We start from the raw sequence: 7,732 nt of genomic DNA, 5'->3' as shown, positions 1-7,732 counted from the left end.
GTAGGGCCTAATGGTTTTGAAGACCACTAGAATCCGATAGAATCCAGAAGAATCTAATGGTTTTAACATGGGTGTAAAAATCCTAAGTCAAACCATTAGACACCTTTACAAAACCAGTAGAGCCTAATGGTTTTGCTGACCACTAGAGTCCGATAGAAACCAGAAGAATCTAATGGTTTTAACATGGGTGTAAAAATCCTAAGTCAAACCATTAGAAACCTTAACAAACCAGTAGACTGTAATGGTTTGAAGACCAGTAGAAACCAATAAAAACCAGTAAGATTTAATGGTTTTAACATGGGTGTAAAAATCCTAAGTCAAACCATTAGACACCTTTACAAACCAGTAGGGCCTAATGGTTTTGAAGACCACTAGAATCCGATAGAAACCAGTAGGATCTAATGGTTTTAACATGGGTGTAAAAATCCTAAGTCAAACCATTAGAAACCTTAACAAACCAGTAGAGCCTAATGGTTTGAAGACCAGAAGAAACCAATAGAAACCAGTAAGATTTAATGGTTTTAACATGGGTGTAAAAATCCTAAGTCAAACCATTAGACACCTTTACAAACCAGTAGGGCCTAATGGTTTTGAAGACCACTAGAATCCGATAGAAACCAGTAGGATCTAATGGTTTTAACATGGGTGTAAAAATCCTAAGTCAAACCATTAGAAACCTTAACAAACCAGTAGAGCCTAATGGTTTGAAGACCAGAAGAAACCAATAGAAACCAGTAAGATCTAATGGTTTGAACATGGATGCACAAATCTATAAGTCAAACCATTAGACACCTTTACAAAACCAGTAGAGCCTAATGGTTTTGAAGACCACTAGAATCCGATAGAAACCAGAAGAATCTAATGGTTTTAACATGGGTGTAAAAATCCTAAGTCAAACCATTAGAAACCTTAACAAACCAGTAGAGCCTAATGGTTTTGAAGACCACTAGAATCCGATAGAAACCAGAAGAATCTAATGGTTTTAACATGGGTGTAAAAATCCTAAGTCAAACCATTAGACACCTTTACAAAACCAGTAGAGCCTAATGGTTTTGCAGACCACTAGAGTCCGATAGAAACCAGAAGAATCTAATGGTTTTAACATGGGTGTAAAAATCCTAAGTCAAACCATTAGAAACCTTAACAAACCAGTAGACTGTAATGGTTTGAAGACCAGTAGAAACCAATAAAAACCAGTAAGATCTAATGGTTTGAACATGGATGCACAAATCTTAAGTCAAACCATTAGACACCTTTACAAAACCAGTAGAGCCTAATGGTTTTGAAGACCACTAGAATCCGATAGAAACCAGTAGATTCTAATGGTTTGAACATGGGTGTAAAAATCTTAAGTCAATTACCATTAGAAACCTTTACAAACCAGCAGATCGAGCCCATATGTCAATGGATTTGAAAACCAGTTGAAACAAATAGAAATCAGTAAGATCTAGCGCCGCCTCTGAATCAGTCTGACTTTATTTATTTAAAAACCCCAAAACAGGGATGAGAAACTCTAAAATGTCATTAGTCATTATATTAATAGTTTTATTTTACAGATTGTGCAACATCTTGACATATGCCCTGTAAGGTCTGCAATATTGATCAAGACTATACAAGCCCCCAAACCCCAAAATGCGACTGCCGCCTTTTTTAAACGGCTACACAGCTGGCATCTCTCTGGGCTACACTAACACTGTGTGTGTGTGTGTGTGTGCACATGTAATCAGTGCATGCAGTGTGTGCGTGTACCCAGCCAGACCATGCCTTATGTGACACACACACAAGACAGCCATTCCTATCCTGAACAGCTACAGGAGCCAGAGCAGAGAGACAAAATCTTGTTATTACTTTGTTTTCCCCTGCTATTCTTCAATATGGGTAAGTCTTAGATTTACCAAATTTATTTGCAATATGTGCAGTAACTGTTTTCTGTTTTGAAACGTAGTAATTAATGTATGATCGTGTCTACTAGGAGTGCTTTCAACGCCTGCCGCAAAGATGAGAAATGTATTGTACTGTCCCATCCATGCATGTATTTTTATGTTAGATCTTGATGCAAGTTTGTGCATTCACCTACACATGGCTTTAAAGGCATCGTTTAACAAAGTTAAATCTATGATGCATGGCCCTACGTATTATCAGTGTCAGTGATATGGTGTAATATTGAAGCCCTAACAAAATTGCGCTTCAAAATGATCATGAACTTGATGAAGTGCCTCAAAAAGTAAAAATCTTTGACTTTTGAGTGACTGGTTTTACCATACTCATTTTCCCCAATAGACTGTAGTGTTATAAAACCATTGGGGAAAACGTTTTTTGAAATTTTGAATTCCAATCATAAATATCTTGATAATCAGACAAGCCGCCGCCCCCCCCCCCCCCCCCCCCCCCGCGCTTATCCCGAAAGAGTGCGTTAAGTCGGTACTCCGTTTCTGCAACGCACCCTAATTTCAAGACAAGCGGGGAAGGGGGCTTTAATCACTTTATGGTGTGTTCGCAGTTTCGCACAATATAAACAGAAGCCCTCATCTGGAAATAAACAGCTAGACCCGTAAATGGTAAACAAAATTCCTCCCCCGCAGGCTGTACAAATAATTTTGTAGTAGGCCTACATGTATGTGTGTTGCACATGCATCAACCGTTCAATTTGTTTTAACTTTATTTTTGTTCTTATTAATTGTAGGCATCTTTTGACATCTTTTGCCGAACAGTGGATTCAAAGCATATTGTGGACACAGTAGGCCTATATTGACGTGAGACCATGCAGAAAATGCTACTTTCTCTCAACCTCCTGGATCAGCATTCAGCAGCCTCGTGACACAGTTGAAGCCATTATCGGTAATTTGTAGATGTACTTGTATTATTTCTGTACATATATTTTTAATTTTTCCCTGATCATGACACTGATTCGAAATGCTTATTTTTCCTAAGTTTCAAATATATAAAATTCAATTAATTTTAGATCACTAAAACCTGCAGGTATATTGCAATAACCGACCATATTTTGTGAGTTTCAAACAGTGTTCTTTTCCCTCCTTAACAATAGAGCTTTGATTCTACTTTCATCAGCAAACTAGATTGTATTGATAATTATTTGCAAAAAAAATCCTGATTCACGTTTGCATTGACAACAAATGTTTAAAATACAAAGGTATGTTTTATATTATGTTTGTGAGCAATGAGAGATATTTCTGATAAATCTTTGAAACTGCACTTTTCTGACAGAATTCATTATTTAATTCATTGTTTACATTCTGGTTTTAAAATGGATAAAAGTTTTTCTTAACTTGTTTTCCTTTCTTTTTGCTCTATATTCATGCATTAGAATTCTTTGCGTGTATGTACCCTGGATCAAGCAGCACTTGCATTATACAGGAGATTCCACCCAAAATCTAAACCATGAGTCCAAGCTAAAGAGGAATATTTCCAAAATGAGGTCTACACACACACACAGGTTACTTTCCCCTTCATTATAGAGATAAAGAGAGAGAGAGATGGGGGGATGAGTTATAGCCACGAACCTGAATAGCTTAGATGTAGAACTGAGATGCCCATCCATGTCACTTGCCATTTTGATGAATTACAGGGTTTACAAACATACATATTAACCCTTTGGGTAAAAGATCTCGGTATTTGCGTAAATTTGTTATTACTATTTATGAAGTAGACCTGTTTCATAATGCTATGTAGTAGATCAGTCTCATACTCGACCCCACCCCCTTCATATCACAATGTCAATTCCTAAAACCTGTGGCTAATTATATAAGTTGGTAATAGAGAAAAATTGAATGAGGTAGATGCAATACAAATTGATTCCAATCTTAAGCACTTAAGACTTTATTCAGGTATGGCACGTGAACCGCCCAAAAAATTCCAAAAATGCTGCAGTTTTGTTTTATGTCTAAAGTGAACGGTAACAAAGGACCTACATGTTTTTGTATATTTTGGACTGCGCATATTCAGTGATCTCTGTATTATAATATATAGAAATGTAAAGCATATAGAACTTTATGTCAACTCCAGCATCATATCTGAACGAGCCTTAAAAGACAATCCAACCCTTGTAATAAGTTCATTGAAATGGAAGCTGAAAAATAAGAGAAATAGAAAGGCGAAAGTTTGAAATAAATCGGGCCAATATAAAGGGAGTTGTGATAATATATAAATATGAGATCACTAAATACATGCATATCTCAATGAAATGCTAGAGCGCCGTATGGCAGCCGTGCTAAAGCCAGGGTAATAATCAGGAGCGCCAGGAGGGTCAAATCTGACTGACATGAGCGCTACACAAGAACCTACTATTATTATTATTATTACACCTGTAGTCATGGGACAACTCTCCCATTTGTTAATGAAATATAATAAATTCTCTTTTTATTTTAAGTGCCTTCTCCCTTTGAGAACTACTCAAAATATATTATGAATAGCACATTATTACAAGTCCTCTACATAGAAAAGACACTCGTGGATCATACATTTTGAAGAAAAAAAATATTTAAATCATTTTGTGTGTTGAAATAAAAGGGAAAGTAGTCCAGCAGCTCGTCATAGTGACATTACCGATTCAGCCAATTTAAAATGCCCTTAGGTTTAGTGATTACAGCTTTCAACAATCCATAACCACCTTATTTTCTGTCAGATTTAATTTGCTATTTTTTAAAAGTATAGTTGTCTGTTAAGGTTGGATTTCCCTTTAAAAAGTGTAAAGGGTAAGCCCTATGTAACATAATGTGATTAGGCCATTTTCGTTATAAATCAAATCAAAGTGCCGCGGTACAAATTATCTCTTTCACCTATTAAGAATAATTGTATTTCAATAGTCAGAATGCGATATGCAAACATTATGTGTTGTTAGGTAGGGCAAGACATAATGTTTGTCCTACCTATAGTACTAGCAACACGTAATGTATTCAATTTGTATTCTGACTATTTAAATACATTTATTCGTAACAGGTGAATTTAATAATTGGTAATGAGGCACTTAACAAGGAAATACCGTATTCATTAAATTTGATTACAATACGAAAATGACCTACGTACAGTACATGTATTCATATGGATAGGAAATCTTTGAACTGTTATGTCGTTTTCTGAGGGTTCATATTTTTATAAATTCTAAAGGGTTCATAATTCTACAAATGAAGTAGGATTCCTAATTCTGAAAATGAACTAGGATTCGTAATTCCAAAAATGAAATATGGTTCATAATTCAGAAAATTAAATAGGGCTCAATATACTTCCAAAAGTTTATTATTCTGAAAATGCAAATAGAACCCTTTATCCTTTTTGGAATTACGAACCGTCAATATAATGAATCCTATTTCATATTCAAAATAATACCATTTCATTTGCCGAATTATGAACCCTATTTCAATATCGTTATTAACGCCCCTTTTTCAATTCCAGAATTATGCACCATTTATATTTTTCGTAATTATGAAATCTATTTCATTTTTAAATTCAAACCCTTCTTAAATATGGACCACAGTGAAAAAATACACGGGGGCTCGGGGCGAATTAGCCCCCGAAATGCCTAAAAGAGCCCCCGAAAATCAGAAAAGAGCCCCTGTAGTTTGCATAGAGTTCAATGCAAAACAAATTTTAGAATGTTATTTCATGCAGGCAAGCTTGAAAAATAGCCCCCGAAAAATAAATATTAATTTTTTCCCTGATGGACCATATTTCATTTGTTTATCGATTTGTCATAATTTGTCATAATACACTGTACTATCAAGTTACATTTATTGATGAACAGCATATCACAGCACTTGTCAAAATAGTAAGACCGTAAATGAATTTGTTTTGCTTGTGAATGTAGTAGGCTTATATTATGTAGTACACAATATTACATTTCCAATTGCTGCAACTTCATATCAATCTTTTACATGTACTATGACAATCTACAGGTCAAAATCATGCTTTGCGTAATCATTTGTGAATTATTCTCTATTTAATATACATGAATGAAGTACTTAAATTTGTGCAAATGAACTTATTCTCCATGGTGGAAAATTACTAACGAAATTTCTCAGCAAAAACTATTTCTCATTGTTTCTACTCATGATGGCTACCGTAAGATAACTATTGCAAATTGCCAAACCTACTCTTTTAAACATCTACTCCAAATTTTCAAGATTGATTTCTCTTTGTTAAAACTGGCCATAATTTCTAGACAATAATTAGCCAATTTAACATTGTTTTTTTTTATATTTCTTCTTTTGTTGTTGAAATGTGTAAAAAGAAAAATCCTTTTTCATTTAAGCTGTTAACTTTGCTTTTAAACGTTCATGTCATTGTAATCACTATATGATGTATGATATTCTGACAGATAATTAAAGGATACACTGTTAAGTGTTAAATATGATAAAGATGAACCAACATGATCGTGATATCTTTTGTTAACAGACGTTTGCGAGAGAAATGGCTGAACCTCGAGAAAATAGTTAATTGTGTTGGAAGCAAACTTCATGCCAGCTCCTGTCATTTTCGTGTCTACTTTGCAGACCAGCATGCCCTTTTAAAGTACAAAAAAAAAAAAACAAGGGCTGGCAGATTTTGTGAGGAGTACTGTGTTGGAAGTGCATTGATGTAGTAGAATTTAAACTGATCAAAAAAATGTCAACCATGTAATGTAACCAATGCTGTGGTTCAATTGAGGATTCCTACTTGTGTTCTACTGGTCTCCTACTGGTTCCATAGGGGATTCATACTTGTTTTCTACTGGTCTCCTAATGGTTCCAGTTGGGATTCCTACTGGTCTCCTAATGGTTCCATAATGGTTTTCCACTGGTCTTCTACTGGTATCCTAATGGTTTCTGTTTGGATTCCTACTGGTCTCCTAATGGTTTCAGTTGGGATTCCTACTGGTCTCCTAATGGTTCCATTAGAGTTTTCTACTGGTCTTCTACTGGTATCCTAATGGTTTCTGTATGGATTCCTACTGGTCTTCTAATGGTTCCAGTTTGGATTCCTACTGGTCTCCTAACGGTTCCATTAGGGTTTTCTACTGGTCTTCTACTGGTATCCTAATGGTTTCTGTATGGATTCCTACTGGTCTCCTAATGGTTCCATTAGGGTTTTCTACTGGTCTTCTACTGGTATCCTAATGTGTTTTGTATGGATTCCTACTGGTCTCCTAATGGTTCCAGTTGGGATTCCTACTGGTCTCCAAATGGTTCCATTGGGGTTTTCTACTGGTATCCTAATGGTTTCTGTATGGATTTCTACTGGTCTCCTAATGGTTCCATGACTTCTTTTTTTACTTGTCTAATGGTTCCAGCACTTCTTTTCTACTGGTCTTCTAATGGTTTTTATATCGATTTCTACTGGTCCCCTACTGGTTCCAGTGGGGATTTGTACTTGTTTCATACTGGTCTCCTAATGGTTCCAGTTGGGATTCCTACTGGTCTCCTAATGGTGCCATTAGGTTTTGCTAATGGTCTTCTACTGGTCTTCTGCTGGTTCCAGTACGATTTTTTTCTAGTGGTTTCTAATGGAAAAAGCGCCACTTTCCATATTGAAACCAGTAGAGAATTGACCACTAGAAACCGTTAGAAATCTGTACTGGTTTTCTCTACTGGTTTCTATGGGATTTTCGACCTGGGATACACTCAACTCAGGACCCGCGGAAATCCGCGGGATTCTAGAGGGGGGCACAGGCAAAAAATTAAGTTTTTCATTTCGGGGGCTCCATTTCAAATTTTAGGGAAATTTTCGGGGGCTCTTTTTT

The 7,732-nt window shown here is 35.9% G+C and overlaps 1 long non-coding RNA gene across 1 annotated transcript; it reads left to right on the top strand.

Annotated features, from left to right (window-relative positions):
• Window positions 1–1,761: 1,761 nt before the first annotated feature.
• On the top strand, window positions 1,762–3,994 carry LOC115920989. Its single transcript, XR_004062651.1, has 3 exons — window positions 1,762–1,878; window positions 2,684–2,838; window positions 3,326–3,994. It is a non-coding gene; the product is annotated as an uncharacterized LOC115920989 (long non-coding RNA).
• The last annotated feature ends 3,738 nt before the right edge of the window (window positions 3,995–7,732 follow it).

This window comes from Strongylocentrotus purpuratus, unplaced genomic scaffold (genome assembly GCF_000002235.5).
Source record: "Strongylocentrotus purpuratus isolate Spur 01 unplaced genomic scaffold, Spur_5.0 spur5_scaffold_1, whole genome shotgun sequence".
Lineage (NCBI taxonomy): Eukaryota > Metazoa > Echinodermata > Echinoidea > Camarodonta > Strongylocentrotidae > Strongylocentrotus > Strongylocentrotus purpuratus.
Note: the sequence above shows the minus strand (reverse complement) of the source record. Positions and strands in the feature narration are given on the sequence as shown.